Genomic DNA, 24,605 nt, shown 5'->3' with positions numbered 1-24,605 from the left:
AACACCTGCAATCCAAAAAACTCCCCTATACTTGCAGACCCCCCAAAGGCTATTTCGCTCATTTTTAAATTTGTACCCCCACTTTGTTTTTTTTCCCCATTTTTTCAAAGTGCTTTTTTGGGTTGTCCTTTGTGGGTTTTTTTGAATTTTTTGATGCAGTTAGAATCATCGGGGGTGTCCAAAGGGTGCAGGGTGGTTCCCACAACATTGCACCCCAAAACCCCAATTCTGCATTTTTTCTGTCATATATTCATATGCAAAACTTTTTTGCCTATTACATTGCATTGCGTTATCGTGCCGGCAAAAAGACGCTACAATTGAATACAGGGATAAGTTGAAACCGGCAAAAATGATATCATCGGTGAAAAAGTATCGCAGAAACTGACTTTTTGCTTCTAATTGAATAATGCCCTATGCCGGAAACTTGAGACCAATCAGTGGCATTATTGTCTATAGACATTGTTTCTATTTCTTATATTGTTTTATTATCTATTAGTGATTTTTTCATGTTATATTAAACAAAATTTGTTTTATTCTATATACGCTCTCTTGTTCTGTATTTTACTGAAATTTATATAGTTTTTCTTTTATTAATTTATATAGTTAAATAGTTTAATATTGTATCTGAATTTTCCAAAATGTTCTATGTATGTGCAGCTAAAGATTCCTTAAAAGATAGAATATGTCTAAAACGGTGCTTATCTAACTGTATATGTCTGAAGACTACCACCACAAGAATCCCACCAGTGTTAACATACGCAACAATCAGATACAATATAATTAGGTCTTTTTGCAAACCAATTTTTCATTGAACAGTGGGTACACAAACAAAACAATTATGTAAATCTGATAAACTTAATGCACTGAGCATATATAGACATTTTTGCAGTTAATTGCTAAAGCTGGGCATACACATGCAGATAAAATGCCTGTCAGATCGACAGACATTTTATCTGGCAGCATGCCAGCCGCAGATGTCCGTGGCATACACTGTGAGATTTATCACAGTGTATTAGCCTGACATCTGTGCTCCGCCCCCCCCAGGGGAGGATACATTTCCTTGTTCCTTCCATGGGAAGGAACACAGGAAATTTCTGTCTGTCGGCCGCAGCTGGGCATACACAGCCCGATGCAGCCGACAGTTTACATGTTAAATATCACCTCGGACGGGCATGCTGAACAATCCGGCATGCCCGACTGAGGAATATATAACCCTCAGTCGCCCAAACACACGCTACAATTATCAGGGTTATCCGCGGATATCAGGAGGATTGCCCCGATAATTGTAGCATGTATGGCCAGCTTAAGTAGTACAAACTGTTTTGATGCTTCAATTTGCCAAAACACTTGGTGATCAAAATTTACATACCAGGATCATATTTCTGAATTAAGTTTTTTATTAGAAAGCTACAGTTAAAGTTATTTTTGTTTGTCACATGTAGCAATAATTATAGGAGCTCACTGAATAGAAAAGATTGTTCGTTATATGGGTTTTTTAGTAAAGGAATTAAAAGTGTTGTGGTATAGAAAGAAAACAAAATCCTACAGGCAAAGTCACTTAAGGGCAGGTTTTTGGTGACCTTTACACCACAGAATAATGCTTCACATCGACATCAATTTTTTTTCAAGCCATAAAATTTACAATCCAGTTGTTAGATGCTGAAAACTGAAATTGCTGGCAATGTGTGGCCATGTATGGTATTTTTATAAACCCTACATAATAGGCCAATTTACATAGTAGTTTAAAGCAAACTGCTTCATAAAGCTGCATGGAAATCAATTAGTTTTATCCTACATTCTCTAACAGCCCAATGTTGGCATTGGGCAAAGTCTCCTGTAGTAGGGTGGACAAAGAAATGCTTAAGCCAGCGTTTCCCAAACTTGTTTGAACCTCATCACCCTAGAGTATCAGCAATTTTTTCAAGGCAACCTAAGCCAAAAGTTTGTCATTGAGAAATTCTTTACATTCTGAGTTTAGAACTGCCGATGTACCACTGTTTGTTTTTGCCGGAAGTTCACAGCCAGCCGCGGAGGTGCTTGGGAGATGTAGTCTTTCCAGATACACAGACGGGACCTCAAACGAATATCCTGTATGTTCAGAATTAACAGTGACCCAGGTGGTGGATGGGTAATGTAGTCCCTCCTCACTTTAGTTGTATATGTTTTTAGATGTATTTTTATCCATTGAATGTGTTTTTCCAAAAATATTTGCTAGAATAAATTAACTCTTACCGGTATGTGTTCTTTTTGAGTGACTTTAAAGAAACCCAGATGCAACTGACAACAGCTGGCTGAGTGTGAGTATGTGAACGTGTGTATTATCATCTATCTTTTGTTGGTTAAGACATCCTTCTTTTATGAACTGAGAATGTAGATGAGTTATTATTAAAATAAAGAAACCCTGATAGGCTTCTATTTGCACCTGATTTGTGTAAGTCATTGGGGATATGTGATGGGACCCATATAAAGAAACCGTGACGAGTTTAACTTGCACTGTTAATGTGTAAGTTTAGATATGTATTCTTAAAAGATTGAGACTTCCCCACCACAAAAACACATACACTCACCTTTATTATATTGCATCCAGATATGAGATACAGCCTCTCTTTTATTTAGTGGTTTGGAGTACAATTCACCATCTGATTTCTGTATAAAAAGAACCCTGACCCAGAGAATACTACACACTGTTCTATTATGTTTGTTTTTTACCCATGCATGAATAAATCTGGGCCAGATGAGCAGAAAGAAACACACCACAAAGAATATCTGCAGTACAAAGAATAATGCTACACAATACCTCTGGCGATAAGTATTTTTCTTTAGTACTCCTCATGTTGACACCTAAGACATCGCCGTTGTTCTTCAGTGATTAAATAAATAATGGTGGCTCCACTGATGAAATAACTATAAGTCCCCCTGTAGATTAAGAAAATGATTGCTCTGTAGCTGATGACATAAAATTTAATGCCACTAATGAATATGGAATCAGTATTTAATACCAGCGGCTGAATAGCCACCAGATCAAATACTGACAGCGGAACCCCGACAGACCTAATTCCCAACTGGGGCTATTAAGTAACCCAACCCTCCCCTCTCCCCCGCCTAACCCTAACCCTCCCTTAGTGGTGCCTGACCCTAACCTCTCCCCCTAGTGCCTAACCCTAACCTCCCTCCCATTAGTGCCTAAACTTAACCCCCCGCCTATCCCTAACCCCCCCTATTGGTGCCTAACCGTAACCCCCCCTTTCCCTACCCTAAACTTAACCCTCCCCCTCCCCGTGCGGCTAGATGCTAAGACACCCAGCTTACCTTCCTTCAGTATGACGGGTGTCAGTTGTAGTGGGGCTAATGACAGGCATTGGGATTTTGATGCCTATCTTTAGTCCCCTGTCGGGCTGTCAGTGCAAGGATATTGGCAGATGGGATAGCGCCCACCGGTATCCTGACTGCATCCAATTGAATATATATAAGGTATAGTATCATCATTAAAATAAATTAATTGCCCCTCAATTTTTTATGTTGTGCAGTGGATGCATTATATACTTACCTTCAAGCTTTCTCTTGTATTCTTCCAACATAATTTGTATGGAGAATAAAAATAAAAATACATCTCATACATAAATCGGATTGCTCTCAAAAAGTTCCCACAACAAAATTATTGAATGTCTGGTAAGCCAATCAGGAGTCGTTTATCTTTTTTGGAAACCAGTCAGTTAACTAGTCAGACAGTGGAGTGTAAAGAGAAGACCATCCAGTCTTCATTTTCATTTGTGCAGTATACTATATAAAATGAAGAGAAAGTGCTCGAAATGCCGGTTGTTACTGGAGGTAGAAAAGACCATTTCATGTTGTTCAATAAGTTCAATAATCACATTTACCTTATTAATATTGTTTTTTGTTGAAGAAGAAATAAATATTTTAGTGAATTATGGTGGCTAGTGTGGGAAGGTTGCAAAGAAATGTAATGTAGGAAACTGGCATTTAGGGCAAGCTAATATATGAGATTGGAAGTAGACATACAGGGCCAAATGTAAAAGGGTGAGAGTTTAGAAAATGTGAGAGTTTAGCAGTAAACTCTCACATTGGTCGAGATTTATCTTCAAAATGGGAAAACATCTGGATGAGATTTTAAATCGTGAAAGTTTTCTAAGTCTAAAAAAACATGCAAGTTCGCTCTGTTACTTTGTTTTTGGACTCTATTACATTGGCAAAGTTTAAAAAGTGTCAGAAACTCTCACTTTTCTAAACTATCACCCTATTACATTTGGCCCACAGTATTTGGCAGTGTCCAGAGCATTTTAGTGGTAGTGTTACATAGCAATATATGTCATGAGAAGTGCATGATTTTTTTCAATCTACTTTTCTTGAAGGCAGCATCATTTTTAGTGTACTATGACTAAAGGTGCCCATCCACTAGGCAATTTATGTGAGCGATTGAACAATAGCAGTATCGTTATCGTTAAATCATTCATAAATCATTTGCAAATTGCTTGCAAATCAATTGTAGAATGTCTAAAACGACCAGCGATGCGCGTGCCCGCTGGTCGTTTAGTGCAAACATGCTGGACAATCTGACAATATTGTCAGATTCAGCAAGTTTGCAGATGAATGATGAGCCTGCACTGAACGACTGCAGTCGTTTTCATGTCTGCTAGTGGATGGGCACCTTAAGATTGTAGTTTACAATTAGAAGAAAGACTAGCTAAATCCACTTGATTGAGGATTGTTGCTAGGGTATAATTAAAATATACTGCCAGAACAAGACAGTGTAGAAGTCAGGGGAAAAAATAAATAAAGAGCAGTGAAAAGAGGTGCAGGGGAGATTGCAGTAGATCTGCAAAATATTCAGGGGACAGAGCAGTGGTTTTTTTTTCTATGAAAAAATTATCAGTACTATGAAAAAAGGTAAAAGTTCTCACCTAAACTGCTGAAGGTCCTGAGATCAGTTAAGCATCTCCCTAGTAGGTGGAATGGATTTGTTGGGTGATTCAATTTCCAGACAAGAGTTTTAAAAAAAATCAGCAAAGATAATAGAAGAAGTTCCTATTTCCTCAAAAAGAAGGTGCCAGTACTTCATATTATTGAGTAACAAAAGAAAAAAGCACAGCAACATGCAGAGAGAAGAGGTTATACATCATAAGATAACAGCATGAGTGAAGGAGAGGTAAGAACTTTTAAAAGCAGAGGGACAAGAGAGATTCCCCCACACTTCATTTTCTGCTTCCAGGCCAGGGTAAAGAAGATCATGTGAAAGACCTGCAGATGAGACAGTGGTTACTCATCTTAATGCCAGAAGATTAAAGCTAATCTATCATGTATGGACATTAGTTTGTTACATACAGAGCATGCCTTCCAGAAAGCACAGACAATGACAAGAGACAGGTGATTATATAGTTGTGGATTGAAGGCTTTCTATAATGTGGTGTAGTGCATGGGCGATATATGCTGCAACTTGCAACTGGTGCTAAATGTTTGAGAGGTAGAAAAGACGACTGTAAGAGTTAAAGGTCTAATTTTGTGCTATCAGGTTGGGGATAATATAGGTAAGGAAAATTCTTGAGGGCTAATTAGAGGGAGTTAAACAGTTATTAGTCAATATGAACAAAGCAGTTTGAGGCAGAGTTTAGGGGCCTATTTATCAATAAGTTTTATCATATGCAACAAGTGATAAAACTCGCCGCGTATGATAATGCTCCAGCCACAGCTCCTAACTGTTATCTGTTTGATAAATGACAGCTGGACTTCCTCCAGGTATTTAACGGCTGATCTGCAGTCCTTTCATTGCCAGTGCAACGTTATTCCCAGCTCTTGCTGGGTGCTAGTTCTCTGTGCTCCTTTGCTGTGTTCTAGTCTAGTTTGCTATTATGACTCTGGTTGCTTTGGGATCCAGCTACCATCATTTTCCTCCATGTGCAGCAGTGCTTCTCCTGGCTCTAACTCCAAGTTGGGATCCCTGCTAAAGTCCACGACATCAATGTACCCTCCGGCTATCCAGTTACCTAAAATGAGTACCCATGTGCCTTTCTGGATAAATGGCCATCTGAGACACTCACTATCTAACGGGCCACTCATGAGCAGTACTCCTCTCAAGCCAGCATCCTTCCAGTATCAGAAGATTGTTCTTAAACCCACTCCTGATTTCACTCCGGGTCCAAGTCTGCAACCATCCGTGACATAAATAATGTTAGATGGATGGTAAATTGAAATTAGCCTGCGAACAGATGCATCCTGATACAGAGATGCATTTATGCCATATCATTTACAGGGGCTGAGAGCAGGTACAAATACAAGCTGATGATGATGACTATAGTAAGCACTACCTAATTGCTTCTGATTGGCTGATTGTGAATACATATCTAAAGCAGATTTGTGCTTTCTTTATTAGTCATCCAGTGAAAGGCGCAGAACAGGCTCCCTGGGTCAAAGTTCTGTCCAGTGTACAGCAATGAGTGGTCCGACCGGGACACAAACCCCCATAGTATGTCGTCTGGGATCCAATGTCACCACTCTGTGAAGTTTTTGTCCAAATCCATCAATTGGAAGGCTCAGAACAAGCTCCCTGGATAAAAATTCTGCCCAGTGTACATCAACGGGAGGTACAACTGAGACCCTAACCTCCCTAATACCAGGCCAGGATCCATCTGGACCACCTCACATTGGTTTCATCCCAATTGGTGCAGGGGTGTCTGAATACATATCCGGACAGACTTAAAACAAACAGAATTAACTTTATATATATTAACTTTATAGATATTTTGCTTTTTTGTATTGTCGCTATGTGGTCTAATAGCTTACTTTTTCGATACTAAATAACTATGTAAGATTTGCCAGACTTACCTTGAGAGCTGTGGAAGATATTCGTAAACAAAGAAACATCATATATATATATATATATATATATATATATATATATTATAAGGGTACAGTTTTGCCCATATATTAAGGCTACATCTAAAAAATTGATTTCTCCAAAGAGAATTCTGGTGGGGGAGGCAGGGTGTTCAAGGGGCTGCACCTCAAAAGCTATTAGAAGTACAGATCTGAAATTTAGTATGGATGGGTAGAACTGTCACTGGGTGCTGCTTTCCAAATTTCAGGGCAAAAACCTGCTGGTATTTGTGGTTCTCCAAGTACCAGTATGCGGGGATGTCTGCTGAGACCTGCAGTACTACTGCAAAAGACAATATTTATATTTTCATATGCACCATACTTTACATAATCAACCCGGCACCCACCCAGGGGTGCTGGGGATAGCTCTGGGCTATCAGCCTGGGCCTGGGGTGCCCTGGAGAGGAGGACACCTTTATTGGTGGGGGGCAGCTCCCCAGGGATCCCCGGCCTGGGCTGACTAGCGGTCAGGGGTGATTCTGGGCTAGTGGGCCTGGTGAAAGGGCTCCACTGGCTGTGGCATCACCCACCCCCCGCTAGACAGAGTCTGGAGGTGGTTCTGGGAAATATAGGGGGGCCCTATGCATTTTTCCCCCTGTATTTCCAGAACCAGGACCGGCTCAGAGCCCTGTGCTGGTTGCGCTTAATACGGGGGACCCCTACGTCATTTGTCCCCCGTATTTTGGCAACCAGGAGTGGTTCTGAAAAGCCTGGTTCTGGTTGTGCTTAATACTGGGGACCCTACATCGTTTGTCCCCTGTATTTAGCACAACCAGTACTGGGGCTCCAAAGCCCGGTGCTAGTTGTTTTCTGGGGGGACGGGGCTACACTTTTTTTTTTACACATTCAATTTTTAATATAGATGTGTAGATCTCACTGCTGCAATCGTCCATTTGTGACTTATTGAATTGATTTTCTCAGGTGTATACGCACTACCAGTGAGACCTTTGTCGCCCACTGATGCGCCCTTTTCACTGCACCACTGCCACTGCTCTACACCACTGCTGCTGCCACTACCTTACATGCCTACAGCCATCTCGCACTCTGCACCTCCCAAACCAACCTCCTGTGTGCTGTCCCCTTTCCACCTGTTATGAAATTCCATAGACAAAAAGCATTTTACGGTTTCACGTGTCCCATTAAGGCTGCTTAGACATGATCTGAAAATTCACAAAACCTATTTATTTTCTGCTACTCAGACTTCAAAAAGCAATGAAATTACGATTATTAAGGCTGACGCCTTAATGAACGTGTTCCTTGCGCAATACAGATATGGTATTCCATCACACCCTGTGGTTAACGGCAGATTCAGCACTCTTACAGAATGAGATTGCTGTCACTCACAAAATGGTGGAGCTGCTAATTCACAGAATTGTGTTCTCATTGGAATACACACAAATGAAAGCAGAAAATAGAGCTGTGCAGATGGGATAAAAGTGGTGTGGATGGGGGAGGAGACAGCAGTGTGTATAGATAAGGCACAAAGGAGTGTAGAGGAGGGAAGGTTAAGCAGTACAGTGGGGGGGTAGCCAAAGTAATGCAGATGGGTGGAAAACAGTGGTGCGGATGGGGGGAAACAGAGTGGCACGGTTTGGGGGGACAGCGATGTGATGGGGGAAGAGAGTGTCATGGAAAACAGTGGTCCCCTGAAGGGTAAAACTGATAGAATGAATCTTATACACCATGGAGACCCTGAATTCCAGAAACAGCTGCACAAGGAACTGGAAGTAGTTGCTGTGCATTTCATAGTGCGATCCAGCAACCAGGAAGAACACAGTCATCCTGGTATCAGAGCAACAGAAGCTCTTGGCGTGTTTACATTGTACATCCAACAAATTTTGAATGCTTCTATCTCTGAAATTTGCTTTACACTGTTATAGGTCCTACTTCCTTCGAAGACCTTAGGACTGTGGGTGGGGAAGTTTGTCACACTTTTTATGAGGCCTGCCTAAGGAGAGGTTTGTTGGAGGATGATGTGTAATCAAACATTCTTAAAATCCTGGGCAACGCCGAGTACTCCAGCTAGCAGAGTATAAACCAGGATGGCCAGACTTCTGAACTCAGTGATCTACTGTGAAGGCTGAAATTCTTTCGCAATCAACCAAATATGGACATTTATGCTCGCCGTAGGTATGTGATCGAAAAAGAGATGTGGCCTTGCCATAAGTCGAGACAGTTGGGAGGTATGCTTTTTAGGGCTCTGAGCCATTGAAACATAAACTAACAAAACATACTGTATCAGATTAGCATATTTATACAGCTTAGTGCCATCAACAAGACAATCACTTATAATGCTTATAAATAAATAGTGTGTATGTTACAGTAAGTATTAACTTAATTGTCACTTTGGTCCTATGGATGCTCGAGAAGGGCACACTGCAGTCTATACAGCTGATCAGGTGTCCTGAGGACACCTGGTCAGTGCTGCATTTACTGATGCTGCGCACCCCACCCACCTTGTATGATGTCATGACATCACATGCTTAGGGGGCGGAGGTTGCACAGGGCACATTTGTGCCTTGTTATGGCTCTGCATCTCAACATATGAGTACACTATTTTTAATGTGCTTATTTTGAGAGGGGGGGATTGACAAAGTCAGAATGGCGAAACACACATTGGCATGTTCACTGCTACAGTGTGTTCACCAATCATCAAATACCATGAAAAATATTTAACATGTTTACTATACATTTTAGCAGAGTTGCATAGGGGTAGCAGAAACTGCACAGCAGACAAAAGTCCTATATAGGGGAAACTTACCACTCCAAAAATATAGAGATTGGGAAGTGTGCGAGAGGCTGTGTTTGTGCATACAGCATGTAACTGCATTAGCAGATTCAGCAAAAGTATCAGGGGCAGACAATAGCTCTACACAGTGAAAATGCACCACTCAGAAAAAGACCTACACAGACCTATTGGAGACACACACACCAAAGTGCTAACTGATTATAGATTGTCGCCACTATTGTAAGCTATGGATATATGAATTACAGAAACCATAATATTGAATTATTCCTTTGTAAGTGAATGCCTGAAAAGGTTTTTTATTTTATTGCCAAGATATCCAAGTGTTTTTGAACACAAAAAGGTCAGAAAAACCATTTGAGTGAAAACTTAACCACACCAATAAAAACATCAGCAAAATAGTTTTTCTTAAAAACAAGAAGATATATGTTCAGAACGTGTAAAAAAATACATATTCAAATAACAAATAACTCTTAAAAGAGAGTTTCTATCTTGAACACAAATATATTGTAATTTGCACAGTATTTCCTCTGGGGAGAACCAGCAATTGTCTGACATTGTAACAATTATTCTCCCTAACTAATTGTTACATTTTGTGGGAAGTTCAATAACTACAAAAACTGGATATATTGTACCTCCTATAGGGATAAAGGTTAATCCACAATAAACCAGATCAGACCATCCGATTTTTTTAAATTAACTATCCAAGTAAAGAACATCTGATACTTGTATAGATTCCCCTAAAAAGAGAAAAAAAATCTAAATAGTAGGGCTCCTATACAAGAATCACCATGGGTATTTATTTTGATACCTATAATAATCACTGCTAAATACATTAGATAATGCCAATAAATCAGCCAATATTATTGGGACATCACTGCAGTGAAAAGATTTTAAATCACAATAATTTCTAATCTTATCACATACCTTTGTATATTTTTACACTTTTATTTTGCCTAATGATATTATGATGGATTATATATATTTTTAATAGCAATACTAATAAATGTTATATTTAAAAAAAGAAGAAAACGGAAACAAATATCTGCAACATTTTTTTATTCTAAATTCAAACTCCTTGAGTTTGCAATATGTACTATATTTCTCATCTTCCACATAATAAGCATGACCTAAATCTAGTTTTATTTTTCAGCCAAACGCTACAGTATATAGTGAAGAAGAGTTTGCACACTCAGATACAGAATAAAAGTACAATAATTGCATTTTGTTAATGAGTACAAGGGAAAAGCAGTGACAGTCACGCTCCATGGTTCAAGGTTGTGTGAAGTGCCTTCACCATGCTGTATGTGAAGATCAACTTCGCACTTTTGAGATACAACGTTTTATCATATTTTATGTAGAAATACTAATAGGTATCTACTGATGGTTTCTTTCTTTTCTTTCTTTCTTAGACACAGGTAATATATATTAAGTATTGAAAACAAATATGTTTGTGGACAGAAGAAGAACATGTTGCTGTCAAAAAGTATTTAGATAAAGGCTCAGGGAGAGACTGGTTGAAGTGGATGCACTACACAACAAGAGTTGGAAAGACATTTAGTATAATTTGTGTGTACGTTTATTTTACTAAACACAACAGTCAGACTTGTTCTTTTGGATCTGTTGCCTGCTGATTCTGTCTTATCTGGACCTGACAAGTGTACATCTCTAATAGTACTGATGATGGTTTAAGCCTTTATGCTGCCTCATTATGGGCCTGAGGGCCTGCTTCAGCAAGGAACGCAGTTGAGTATGCCAGACTCTGCAGTCAGGACTGCATATGTAAAGGCTACACAGATGAATCACAGAGTGATTGACAGGAAGTGCCATTTGTGGGTGGTGATGGGGGGTAGCCGTGCGAATGCAGGCGTGCCAGTGCATTTCAACACTGTTGCATGAGCGTGCATAAATTATCCACTGTGCTACCAGACTCCTCCTGAGTACTCATAGCGTGCGCAGAAGTTAGCAATTTCTAAGTGAGGTCTGGGCTTCCTTAACTCTGCATCTGGGTCCGATGTTACTCTATGTTACCGATTATTTTGCTATGTTGGGCAAGTGTACAGGTGTGAGTAAGGGGTAGTGGCTGTACTTATATCAAGCTGTGTCGGCAATGCAAATGCTGATATTAGCAATGCAGTTGCGTATGTATAAGCAGAATAGCGTTCCTTGCTGAATCAGTCCCTCAGTCACATGCAAGTCCTAATACAGCCGCTTCTAGCTAGTTTTAGCCATGTGGTATAAAAAGTTAACATTCAGAATGTTGACACCAGAATGTTGACAGGTTCTGAATGTTGACAGTCAGAATGTTGACATGGTATCTAGGTCAACAACCGATATGTTGAAATTTGAAAATGTCAAAATGGATAACATGATCATAATGTCGACACTTAACATGTTGACACCAGAATGTAAACATACAGTTTTTTCTTATTTTGGCCTAACCTTAAAAATAAGCATAAAACTATATGTCGATATTATGAACATGTCAATATTTTAACCATGTTGGCATTTTTGAATGCGGACAAATTGTTTGTTGACCTAAAGTCCTTGTCGACATTTTGACTTGATCCCAGCTTTAGCAAACTGCACAAGTGCTGCAGTGAAGACATTGCACGTTACACATCAACTGTGTGTATGCAATGAAGAGACCCATCTCATGTAAGTATCATGGGAGTGTAGTGGGCATGTAGCCATATTCTGAGTAGTGATGAGTGGATCAGACTTGATTCAGGTATTTTCGCCAACCAATCGCAAGTTTGGATCTGAAATGAGGCAAACATATCTTTCATGGATATTTTTAATCTCCTTTGGTGGAAAGATGATGTTTTGCTTTGTTTTCAGAAATATGAACCACTCATCTCTAATTCTGAGTCATGTATTTCATGCCAAGGAAAAAACTACTTCAATCCTATTTCTTGCACCAAGCATGGGGTAAGTGTAACTGCTGATTATAATGATACCAGCTGCTCTAGCATAGGGACACAATGGGGCAGTGCAATGTGTATGTATTAGGACATGCAGTATATAGCATTAGCATTCCACTTGCAATTCATTTGCTTTCACAATGCGGCTGCATTCAAACTTGTGTGACTCATAATTAGGCCCTATGATGTCTGTTGCAATAATAATAGTGATATTTTTTAATTATCGCATTATAATTATTATAAAAGTATTATATTGCCCATCCAACTCCGACTGAGTCAATGTAACATATATTGAGGCTTGGCAGTAACTGGAGTGAACACATATGCAAGCATACAGTAGCCATGTTGTGTTACACAATATACTGCAGAATGGATTATTTTGCTCTAAAAGTTAAATATAATGCACATATACTATACATATACTCTAGAATCTGTTGCATAGCTAATGTATTGGCAATGTATAAAGCATGACATTTTCTATATACACATACAAAACTGAATTGGAAAACTGTTTCCCAAATTGGTTTATTGATATATAAACATTAACATTCATGCAAACATTTATAGAATATTTATAGAACAAAATAAGAATAATACAGCGATAGAAACCTAGCTGCAATTAACATCTAAACAGAGATATTGGCCCTCATTCAGAGCCGTTCGCTATTTGTGGTCGCTCGTTTAAAAACAAGGGGTGGCTATTCAAATGATCCGTACGCACATTGTAGTCTGTTCACACCTCTAAGTCTGAACGAGCGAGCAAAACATACGCTCGTTTATTTGTTAAAAACGCCCCCTGGCCGCTCGCATCCTACGTCATGTCCGCTATTTATTAGATTAATCGAGTACATCGACCAGCGTATGAACTGCTCGCTATTCTTGTGGTTGGTGTTTGCTACCACAAATTTGCGAGCAGTTCTGGCTAAAAAATAACCCAGTGACGTGGTCACTGACGCTGCTGTTTTAAATATGCACACCCATAAAACGCCCGTTTTGACCTTTAAGCACGCCTGCGTTCGGATCTCCACTCCCCATTTTCAAGCACCTTCCCCTGTTACCACCCACATACGCCTCATTCTGTCACTCAAAATAGCAGGCACTCGCTATATTGCGTACCAACGATTTTCGGCCGCACTGACTGGTTCGCGCATGCGTACTAAAAACCGTACGCATGCGCAGATGTGCAAACATCGCTCGGAACGAGCGTACTGCCGCTAACGAGCGGCTCTGAATGAGGGCCATTGACAGTTATTTAAACATAATATTTTTATTGCTACAGGGATTATTTGTCTCTGGCTCTTCCAGATGAAGATTGGTTAAATGAAAATGATGACAGGGATTCCCTGTTGCTCTAATCTAACAAAAGTATGGAACTTTGATGAATTTCAATGTGTAGTATTCTCAATAATAAAAACAGGCACCTCAAGGGCAGATAGACCTTGATATCTTTTCTTTAAAAAAAAACAAGATGTAGTGTTAAAACATTTTTTCTCTGTTTGGTACTGTCAGCAGAGACAAAAGAAAAATCCGGGCAAAGACATCCAAAAATAAGACCTTAGAGCAGATGTGGCACAGCATATGCCAAACTGTTTTTATATGATTATAAAACAGTTTTCTTGTGACATTCAGTGAAGTGGGATGAATAAATATGATTTCTTAATTAAAAGCCTTTTTTAAGCTGTAATACAATTACTCAAACATTTTTAAAGGACCACTGTTAAATGTTTAGATATGATATATGAAAGTAACATTGTTCAGTGTTAACCTGACATTCCATTACAACTCTATTACAAAGTAAAGTATTGCATCCTCACTCCATTACAGCCAGCTTTAGCTTCTTGCACATTTTAAGAACAGTGTACTAATGTACTGTAATTTAATACAGGACAAGAAGATGAGAATCACTGTTAATGGCTGACCTTATGTATCAAACAACCATTCAATACCAACAAGTTTGCAAAATGTCACTCAAACTCTGTAGTTATAAAAGTTAGAAATCAACAACAGTATGAGTTCTTATGTTATCCAATTATAATTAAAATAATAACTAAAACAATAAGGTAAATGCAGAGAGAATCTGCTGCTTCATAAAAAGGCACTGAACCTTATAGATAATGACCTAAAAACAATTAATAAACAAGACACTGATATTCCCATCAAATTAATCATTTTAATATTATTAATGAGATAATGATAATTAAATTACAAAAAATACTAAAATACCATCATATATTAAGGATATATACTGTATTCATAGATCCCAAAGAGAAAAATACAATGTGATCACAGAAAAATCTGAAATGAAAAACAAACTAATGTTACTCCAGTGAAATATCTAGTCTCATATGAACATTATGGGGTAAATTTACTAAAGGTACATTTTAATCGATTTGATTTAGAGATGAACTGTTCAGTTTTACTCAGTTCTTTCTGCTAAATTAGCACAAGTTCTGATGTATCCTATTATCCAAAGCATGTGATAGCTGGATAGCCAATAAGATTACATTTTCAGATTGAAACTTAACCGAGCCAAAACTGAACTTGTCATTGCTAATTTGAATCGATTTAAAATCGATCAACGTCGATTTTGTGTTTCTGAGGCTATTGGCCATTTTCCCTGTACTGTGCATGTGCAAACGATGGGAAAATTACTGCGGCGGCCATTTTCCAGCCTCTATAGACACGGGGCACACTCTAGTGCCCAGAATCTATAATTGCGGCGCTGGCCACCCACCGTTCAGTGTGCAGCCCGCCTCTGGACGGAGAGGAGGGGGCCCGTGTCAGAGACTGCACATGGGCCCACTCCTCTCTAGAAATGTCCCTGCCCAGACCCATGCAGCCCAATATTCTGCCCTGTTTAAAGACGGTTGATATAGTATTCAATTAAGCAAACAGTGGGGGTATAATTTTTTAAGCATTTGATTGCAAAATCAAGCAATTATGAAGCAGTACAATCCTAATATTATGCAGACTTTCATTAAACAGGTTTTTCTTAGTTGTTAGAAACCCAAATAGAATTCAATACAATAAAACTGTTTACAAATTACTCTGTTTGATTTGGTATTTTTTAAGGGACCTCGAACATGTTCCTGGTAGGAATGTTACTCAAAGAATTAGCATAACATAAATGCATCTATGACTGAGATTAATAGGTAAGATTTTTTAATGGCCTGTTTCTTTAATCCTGAGTCTTGCTTTATCCACAAAGAAAAAGAAAAACACTATCTTTTCCGCTGATTTTTTTATTTTTTTTATTTTTTTCTTTCAGAGCAAAGACAAAAACTCCTGGCAAATGCAAAGACAAATCCTGAAAGGCATTGTATCATATTATTATTATTATTATTATTATTATTATTATTATTACCGTAATATTATTATTATTATTATTATATGGGCACAGGCTATGAATGTATCAAAAACAGCAGTTTATACATAAATACTGCTTTGTTTTATTTATTTATTTATTTATTTTCTGACTATAATGTTACTACCGTGTACTAAGGCACAATATAACTACAGTATGGTACTGTGCTGTAAAGAGCAAAGAAACCTTATTACACATTGTAAGCATAGGAAAAAACAGTACAATAACAAGCAATAGTGCATGCATGAAAAAACAAATATCAAAAAGCTCAGCAAAGAATATATAATTTAATTTGAATATATCCAGGTATATGAATTTAGTCCCAAAGGATTAAACTTCAAAGTTGTTGAATTCTAAATCCCAACATTTATGTCAGACACCTTACAAATTTTTACCTGCAAACTATATATCTTTTAAAAAACTATGAAGTCAGATAATTTATATGTACTTTAGTTACTTCTAAGCTTGGCTTGCAAAACCTTCTACAGCATTACTCAGTGTGAAGACCTTCCTTATTCTCCTACAGAGGAACTACAAAATGACATTTCAGGAGAACTATATGACATGGAAAGAAATAACAGAAACTTCCTCGCTATAAACATGTTCATCATAAAATGAAAGTTAAGCAAGTCACTTATTGCTTCAAGAGACACTTTGCAAAATTGAAAAAGAAGGGGTAAATTACTTTGTGGTTGAAAATCAGTCTGTTTTACTGATCAAAATGCTGTCAAGAGATTGCACCATTAGTTTCAAGGATGACTGTAGAGGATGAGCTTAATGTCTTGAAGTAGCCAAGATAAATGACTCTCAAATCAATAAGCTGGATTCTAAACTTTCTGTATTGCAGGATTTTATAGCTTTTGTTTGCATTGTAAGGACATTTCCTGAAAGTATTTGAGAGTAATATTCCAAAACACAATATCAATTATGCTCAGGGAACTTTCTCTGAACTTTAATCCTCTTGATAGATCTTCAGAGGTTTGAAATCAGATTATTTTTCAGTATTGTAATAATTTTAATGGCCACAGCTGTATTTCTGTGCTCAAATTTAGCTTACGACTCCAAAGTATAATATTAGTGCAAAGACTACGTTTCTAAACTTTTCAGACATTTTAAAGAAAATATTCGTCAGTAAGAAAGGGAGACAACATTTTTCTTGTGTTAAGGTATGCGGTACATACATTATATTTATGGATACACCATTTATTTTGTTATATTTTGCAAACTTTGTAGTAAATTCTGTCCAGATATGCAATCATAATAAAATACACCATAAAACTTATCAGCTTCAATACATAGGATGAGACATCCATTGTAGGTATGTTTAATAATGGCCCCAGTATATTCCACATACATGTTGTATTTAAGTACAGTATATCAACCAAATACAACAGACAGTCTCACGAGCGCAATGTGAGACTGCCTGTTGTATTTGGTTGATGTTCATGTTTAAGTTGGTGTCTTAATTTGGAAATTTTTTGCTGCTCTTGAGTGCAGCGCCAGTGTGTTTTATTTGTTTTTGCGGTTTATATTTAAGTTTATAGCTAAATTTAGATGAGCAGCACTTGAGAACTACATATATTTAGATGTTGAGAACCAGTGGTGGATTCTATCTTATCAGAGCAGGGAGAATTTGCACATAAGCAAAAAGACATAAACTGGCCTCTAGAAACTGCATCAGCTGCAGAACCTAGAGGCCTGGTGGCGGTGTCATAATACTGTAAGCGTTCTCTGACAATCACAGTCAAGACTGGCAGTCTCAGTAGGAGAAAACAACTCTGGTACTGCTTGTGTGGCTTGTGATTAGCAGACAGTACTTCCAATGGAAGCCTGTGCCTCTGCCAGTGCAGTCACTAGTGGCTGCATATTTTACTGGAGGGATGCAGTTCCTAGTTAAAATCCACCATTGCTAATAACTTTTAAATAGTGATATACAGACATGAAACTTAGCATGCAGATATAAATTAGGATGGTGAAATTTTAGGTTATTATCAAGGAAATCTATTAATCCAAAATTTGTATAAATCTGTTTTAAAAAATTGATGGATTTTATTAGAAATTATTCAGATTGGATCTCTGGATTTCTTAAAATAAATATGTAACAGAAAACGTATTAGTAAGACTTGGTATGGGTAATGTTTGAATGCCGTGTCCAAGGTTCTGCAGACTTAGGTCTTCTATCCTCAGCTGTTGTGAAAGTACAAGTACAATATTATCAAATACATTAATAAGTAAGAGAAAAAATAAAGTTATTTTAAACTGGGGGTTCTTTTTGGATTGATGTTAATTACAAAAATACACAGAGACCATAGTGAGGGGTCTTAATTGCTACCTTTTATGATCCCATTTCATCTTAGTCATCACTGCACCAGGGAAACAAGGAAGAACCATAACGCTTTTTAATCCTGGGGCTGGTGTATGACAATGTTGACATTGTATATTTTGACACTTTAAGGAAGTCGACATTCTGGTGTAAATATTTTGATTGTCAACATTCTGAATGCTAACATGTTGACTGGAACCTGTTAACTGTTAATTAGGTTGTGGGAGTCACAACTGTTTTTCCATAACCAGCCATTAAAGTAATCATCCCAATTATGTGCAATGCCAATGAAAACATGACAATATATTACCTTTGTTTCTCATTAGAGGGTTATTTACTCTCCTGTATATAACAAATCAGAAACATGTACTGTGATCCAATTGATTATTATGAGTTAATGTACTCATTTTGGATACTGGTTCATATACAAGGTCAATTATTTTTAATTTAAATGTGTCTTTGGCAATGGTGAATAAAGATCTGTGCAGTAAAATATATGGTCCAGTGTACCAGTTGTGATTGAAGATAATCTCCTGTCTGCGAGTTACTTAGTTGGTACATAATTTCCTAGAAGTTTTCTTATTTATTTTTTTGCTTTTATGTTTATAGTTATTTTGCAATGTTAATTTATGTTAGTGATATTTAGGTTTTATCTAGCCTGTTGTATGTATATCTAGCCCTAACTAATCATACTTCAATGAGCTTTCATCAAACACTACTCAGTCACATCACATCACAGCCTGAGTTTCAGAGTAGTGTGGGCCAAGTCCCAATAGCTGAAGTTCAGCACATGAGTAACTGAGCAGTGTATTACATATTACATGTCCTGCCCCAGCTGCACAGTGATTCAGAAAGGAGGATAGAGGAGGAAGTAGCTGAGATAAGGAAGAGAATGAAGGAGGAGTATGAAGCAAGAGGAAGAATAGGAAGTTAGAGGCAGATGAAGTTAGAGGAAGCACAGGATGGAGATACAGGATAAAAGAGGTAAACAAAAGGAAGAAAGATGATAGAGGAGGAAGAAAATGAATGGGGTAGGGAGGAGGAGAATGATTGAGATGGAAGAGAGAAAGGCAGAGGTGGGTGAAGCTGCAGGATAAACAGGTAAGAGGAGAAGATTGAAAGTGGAGCAAGAAGAGGAAGGAGAATGAAAAGAAAGAACAGAGAAGAGAAAGAAGAGGAAGGGAGAGGAAGAAAAGGAAGTAAGTAGAGAAAGATGGAGGATGAAGGAGAGAGGAAGATGAGTGGGCCTATGTAAGTGCCCTCCATGGACCTATAGACTGATCCAATGTTATGGACAGAAGAGGGAGGCAAAACCATCCATTGAAACAGTGGGAAAAGGTGACTAGATTCAGGTAATTCAGACATGTAAGTAGGTGTCTAGTTATGTAAACTACCCTCAGGTGTGCATTCTATGTGTCTCTTCCATGGCGGAGGGAGTGGGGGAAAACTTGTGTAAAAAGCAAATTGAGCAGAGGCTTAGTATGTGACTGTTTATCATTCTCTGCTTTATATAGCTACAACTGGTGCCCATTGTATTGTGGTCACCTGGATGTTCTCTGAACTGTAAAAAAACATTGTCTATGTCCTGAGAATGCTCTGTATTATGAGGGTGCACTAGCAAATTAGCATGCTCTTTGTATTAAATACTGTATAGGTCACTAGCATGCTCTCTGTATTGTGTATATGTCACTAGTTCAGATAAATTATTATGTGTAAATGTGCAATGTCTACTTTATCTTACTTGCAGTACATCCCTGTTATTTCTCCTTGAGGATGGATGTGCCATTTCCTATCTATGGTATACTGACATCATTTACTTCCCACTACTTTGATTTATACCAATTTATATGCACTCTCCTGTCTATATTGATTAATACTCTCCAGTGTTTCGCAACAGTGCATATTGGTCCTGATTCAGATGTGCACTGTATTGGGATAGCAAAATGGCTACTGACAGCCATTTCTATTCATGGTTCTTATGTGTGTATCAGACATGAGGTGGTGTATCAGGCATGAAATGGTACAGGAATGTGGAAAGCAGACAGGCCATAAATCCACAAGGTGTTGTCTACTGCGATGTATGCTTGCATAAAGTTTTAGAAAGTTCTTATCAGTAGTTAACCAATAAAGTAGTTTTAAGTAGGTTTATACCCATATTAGTAGAGTTAGATGGGTATGACAAGTAGGATGCTATATAAGCAAAGAACAAAGAAGCTTCCAGTGGCCTGCCATAAGCCTGGACCAGAGACTGCAGTTGGTGGCCAGGATATTGTTCATCCAGCTCTTCATTCTGAGAGATGAGGCTCCTGGATCGTGTAACCATTTATATTCTGAAGCTAAGTAACTATTATTCTTTTATATCTTATCATTTGTTGTAATAAATTATATCTTTTTTCAAGATACTGGTTTGTGTGGCTTGTGTCGATGCCACACACAAGCCATTGAAGCTTTGACTAAGGATCTGAGAAACCTTACACCGACCCTGCTTACTTTGACGACTTTCATTTTGTATTAATTTGCAATTATTAAGAAACAAACACTAAGGGGTAAATTTACTAAAGTGATAGTTTTTAGAAGTGAGTTTTAAAAGTGATGTTTCCCATAGCAACCAATCAGATTCTACTTAACAGTTAACTAGCACCTTCTAGAAGATAATAGCTAGAATCACTTTCAAAACTCACTTCTAAAAACTCTCACTTTAGTAAATTTACCCCTAACTGTTTTACAATTATATAATATATTTTTCAGCACTACTGTAACTTAAATAGACAAGTTTGCTTCATACTTATGTAACTGAGGCTATAAGACACAAGCAGCTAGTGTACTCTGCCTAAGTATCTGATAGTGAACTATTAACTAGGATCCCTTGGACTTCTATGTAATGTTAAGAAAAATCTGTGATGTTGGTGGTTGCAACGTTCCAGAGAAATGTATCTACGCTTTATATTATCATTCAATACATAGTATAACTAAACAAGATTGCATGTTTTCATACTGTAAGCTGGTCTATTTTCTATGGTTTTAACATTAAACCTTTTAACTATTATAAAATGAAAACAAACTCATCAGTTCAAGCATCAGGATGATTTCTCACAGAGAGGCTTTTGAGGTCACTAAACAGATTGCTTATTGCATCCACTTGAATGTGTTAGAGTCATATGCTTATCACATCTCCAGGTGCAGCTTACATTAATAATGCATCTGGGTATTATTCCACATGTTTTAAAGCACAAGTGGGTGTAATAATTATAGTAACATATGCTTGTTTCTAAGCTTGTGCATTTGTGCTGTAAAGTCAATGAACACATGATCTATTGTTGAAGCACTTCAGCAATATCTTTATACTTCGTAGCATTTAATCATCATTATCACATCATTATTGCTCTACATTTAAGCAGAGTACACATGCTCTAGATTCAATATAAGCAGAAGGCATGAAGCCTGACCTGATAGCAACATATTTCACTGTTTTATGTTATTTTTAAACTCATTTTTAAACTGATTATAATACATGTGCATGGTTAGTGATAATAAAAAATATTGGGTTCTGTGTTTAGTTCTACCCCTAGATTGTATCACGTGTCCTGAATTTGTATCTTTGTCTCTTTTTTTCATTATCATCCTGTCTTGGGGTAGTTAAATCAATGACATCTGGACCCTTGAAACAATTAGGCAAATCTTTTTACAGGCAGCACTAAAACTCTGGGCACACCGCAAGAGCCGAACAAAAGTCTAAAGGGTCATAACTATGGTTATGTAAGAGGGACACCCTCCTTATTGTGAGTCTGAAGGTGGATGCAGATAATTTATATTTTAACTGATTACTTGTTGGCATCAAATTGCCTTTTTGTCCCAGGTGCTAACATTACTAATTATGGCCCTTATTTGACAATCTAGTTGGAACTCCCCATTTAAGAACAATAAAAAAAAATGGGTGCAATATAGCGCCCGTTCTCGCTGCCACTCTCCAGCCAGTAGTAGTGATAGTTAAGCAGGCAAAAGTCTTTTCCTGCTCTCCCTGCCATCAGCAAGTGAAGAGGCTCAGGGCCTGATTCAGACCCGGATGCTAAGTTGCGCTCGCTCGCTCTGAGCGATGGTCGCCCATCTGCGCATGCATATAAGTCACAGTGCGCGTGCGCAAACTAGTACGAGCGATCGGATTTTGCTCGCTCGCCCAGAAAAGTCTGCCCAGTGGAATGAGTGACAAATAACGCCATTTGTGGATGCTAACAGGGGAAGGTGCTTGTGAACGGGGGAGTTGTGCTGCGAACACAGGCAGGTCTGACCGTCAGAACGGAGTTTAATGGGTGTGCATAATTAGCAAAGTAGCGTCATTGAACACATCACTTGGTTGTTTTTTAACCTGAACTGCTCACAGTGCTTGTAGGAAGGTAAGGTCTACCTCAAGCGCTGCGAGCAGCTCCGATGGCTCTCAATGTTACCGATTAGTCCTCCAAATACCGGAGATGACATATGTTGGGAGTGGCAAGGGGGCATCTTTATACACTAGCGAGCACTTATTGCCGGGGCTCACTAAGACATAGAGGGCGTCCTTACGAGATGCATTGCGAGCGCTTGATTTAAATATCCGCCCTCTTTTTGCCAGCAAGCGGACACAATTTGCGAGCGGGTCTGAATCAGGCCGTCAGTGCAGACTCCAGAGAGTATGAGGAAGGGAGGTGACAGAGAAGAAGCTGCAGTTGTGCATTATGGGTATTTTGATCTGGATGCTGCAGCCCTCCCACCGAGACATTAGTGCTCAGTAATGCTAAAATAAGGCAACATGCCCTGGAGAATTTGCAGAAGGACATCGAGCTGTGAGTCTACAACGCCGCTTGTTGTTAAATATGAAAACCCATACATTTTGTATGGGCAGAGGAAATATGTTTAACACTGATGCCTTCCATTAGTTAAACTGTGCTATCTGTGTTCATAGATAAAGTAGCAGCAAGGTACTTAAGCACCTTTTACCATAAGAAACAAGTGATAATAGCCTTATCACTTGGTGTTAAATGGAGCCCTTAGCCTCAAATAACAGGCAACTACCACACTGAAATATCCTGCACAGTGAAATATCCTGTCTAGATACTCATCTCCAGGCCATATGCAAAGTATATTGCAGGAAAACCCAATATCCAACATTGAGGTCAAGCCCAAAACAATTTAAAGGTTTCTACCCAAAGTGTAACAATATAAAAAAATGTTAATTATCTAAAAAAGGATGTCCCATTCTTTACAATAAAGTTGTGTTATTTCTCACACCATGGGGCATATTCAATTGGGGGCGAGAATAGAAAAAATCCCACACCTGCTAGGTTTTTCCTGCAGGTGCGGGATTTTTGCTATTCAATTAGGTACGAGTTCTTTCCTATTTTGAGCGCTGGGAGGTTTTTTTTTCACACCTCCAGAGCATGACCAATTTTTCCTAAAATCCGCAATTTTAGGAAAAAAGGTTGGGAAATGCTCTGGGATCCCAGCTGCACCCTTCCTAATGACTAATTAAGCAACTGGAAGTTTCCAATTAGCTTATTTAGTCAGTAATACTCACCTTCCAAAGTGCTGTCTTCTGCATCCAGTGTCGGGACCCGGTCTCCTGCAGCAGTGGTGAGTATGTCAATGTGTGTGAGTGTTTGTGAGTGTTTATGAGTGTGTGTGTGCATGAGTGTGTGTGTGACCCCCGGTGTGTGTGTGTGTCCCACAGTGAGAATATGCCCCTCGTAAAGGGTGCTTGTGGAACTACATCTCCCAGCAGCCCTTGTGCCTCCCTGCAGCTCCTGGAGCCTCCCAGCATCCCACAGGACTTCTAGCAGCCTGCTCCCCATTGAGAAGATGGAAGGGAGGCCACCGGGAGCCACAGAGACCACCGGAGACCCCCGGGCAGGTAAGTGTATTTTTTTTTTTTTATGCAGCATGGGGTTTTCAGCTCTCAAAACCCGGCGACCACTTTTTTTTTATTGGATACCACGGGTATCAGGAGCGCGCATGCCCATAGTAATCCAAAATTTGGTGCAAGATTTTTTTCGTCGCTAAACCTCGCACCCAATTGAATATGTCCCCATATGTGCAATTATAATGTGCTGGTTGATTTGTTGGTTTATGTATTTGTTAATTATTTATGCAAAATATGAAGGTGAAAAATGTATATGTTTTCCTTTACTTTATTTTGACCCATGTCAGCAGCTGTTCTACAAAATACGTAATGTGTAATGCCATTTGCTGCAGTGTAAGTTCAGGTCTGATATTCTTCCTTCATTAATTACTTATTTCCATATGTGCTGCATTTTAATTGTATTTTAGATACCATGGATCTGATTCTGAGTCACATGCAGTTCAAATGTATCTCCAGACAGAACCAGCCCT

Source organism: Taudactylus pleione, unplaced genomic scaffold (genome assembly GCF_031769625.1).
Source record: "Taudactylus pleione unplaced genomic scaffold, aTauple2 ptg000127l, whole genome shotgun sequence".
NCBI lineage: Eukaryota > Metazoa > Chordata > Amphibia > Anura > Myobatrachidae > Taudactylus > Taudactylus pleione.
This window is presented reverse-complemented; position numbering follows the sequence as displayed.